The sequence below is a fragment of the Zalophus californianus genome, chromosome 14 (assembly GCF_009762305.2).
Source record: "Zalophus californianus isolate mZalCal1 chromosome 14, mZalCal1.pri.v2, whole genome shotgun sequence".
Classification (NCBI taxonomy): domain Eukaryota; kingdom Metazoa; phylum Chordata; class Mammalia; order Carnivora; family Otariidae; genus Zalophus; species Zalophus californianus.
Window position 1 is genome coordinate 37,420,457 of NC_045608.1, and position 1,997 is coordinate 37,422,453.

Genomic DNA, 1,997 nt, shown 5'->3' on the forward strand with positions numbered 1-1,997 from the left:
GCAAGATATGTTTCAGAATTTATAATCTTTTTTTATTTTTAAAAGGTAATTTGCTATAAGCACCATTTAATATAGAATACTCTCCTTCCAGTAGTTTGGGACAGCACCCTTTATTCAAACTTATTATTTCCTATGCAGAAACAATTGACCCTAAACAGGATAAATAATTTATTCAGATCAGGTTTGTCACCAAATAAGTTTTGACACTAAACTTTTTTAAACATGTAATTTTTACAGCTTTGTGTATTTTGGAATTACCATAAGGAATTACAGTTGTTAAACTTTTTCTGGGCATGGAATTTATCTCGTTAGCATTTTTTTTTCCTGAGCTATAGATTCAGAATTTTAAATACTTGCAGGGCATCTTCTTGTGAATATTTTTAGCCATAACTCTGCATCAAGATGTCCAAAACTACAGTGGTACTCCCTCATGCCAGCTTCAGCAGCCAGGCCCCCTCTCTTGTACAGCCACATTTTAGATGCCCTGGAGTCACTGTGGTTTCTCCCTCTGATCACTTATACCACAATCCATCATCTCTTTCTCAAAATGTCCACCAACTGTTCCTTCTGTTCCCCATGCTGCGGTCTTTGTTCTCACATCACCATCTCTTGCCTAGGTGATGGCCATCCTTCTTTGACATAGTTGACTTTCAACCACCTTCCTCTTAAATCCTCCCCTCTTCAAAGAGCTGGTAGAATGATTCTCCTAAAACACAGTTCCTCCTCTTCTCAAAAGCCCTGTTGTAACCCACTTGCTACAAAATAAAGTCCAAACTCCTTAGGATAGGTGCTCATTAATCTACTTTGATCACCTACTGCTTTTTTACTCCTGAGACCCTGTGGCCCTCTCACACCAGCCTGTCCTGCCTTCTTCCTTTACCTCTGCTCCTGTCATTTTTCTGTCTAGAAATCCTTAAAAACCCTCTACCTCCCCCATGGAGCCTTCTCAGGTGTTCCTAATTCAAAGCCCCCCCTCTTGCTTCTGTTATAAGAATTATGTCACTCTGCCACGCAGTTAAAGCACAGTAAGCCAAACCTGTGCGCCATGTACACGCTCCACTACTGTGCCCATCATACACACAGCTAATAGATCATAGTGGTTTTTTCCACTGAGCTCACATGTTGTCAAGAAACCCTTCTCAAAACAGAGCCTCCAACAGCAAGGCAGCTTTGAGATGAAACTATCAGCTAACCCAGGACTGTATTATTATTTTCCAACAAATTAGTGTCTTTTACTAAACTGCAAGCTACTAGAAGGGCTAGTGTCATATTTTTGTCTTTATACTCCAGAGCCCACAGTGTTTTTGCAGAGTAGGCAATCAATAAGGAATATCTGTAAAATCAATGAACATATGAATCAATGAGTGAAGGAGATAGCACTCTTTCGTTCAGTAGTTCCAATCTTTCAGGGTAGCCTAGGAATTATTATAAATGATTCATAAGTCTGTACGGCACTGTAAACGATAACTGCAAACTAAAGAAAAAACGTTTCACATGTATATATTAATATTTTTTGAATGTAGGCATATGCTGTTGACTTAATAAAATACAACTCTAAGCATTCGTGAGTTTTGGGGTTTCAGAAAGATGGTAGAGTGCATATATTGGATACTACAGAATATGCTGTGCAGGGCATTTCCCTTTTGCCCTCCAGATCCCCTTGCCACCCCCATTAATGCGTGGGGCCCCAATGACTCACCTTCTGGTCTGCATCTCTGAGCTCCCTTGCCTCTGGTGTCAGGAGGGGTGCTACCAAAGAAAGCTGCCAGCAGGACATCTACAGGGAAGGGGACAAGCCAGCTTGGGTATATATTTCCCAAGACTTCTCCTGTCGATTTGCTACCAGCTGGCTCCTTCCACCTGCTAAGGCCTTAGCTCCTGATGGCAGCCCCCTCCCTCCCACGCTGCTCTCTCTGGATTCCAGTAATGCTTTCTCTACCTAGCCCTTTAAACCTAGGAGTATTCACAAGTCCTGGTGTACCAAGTAATCCCTCCTT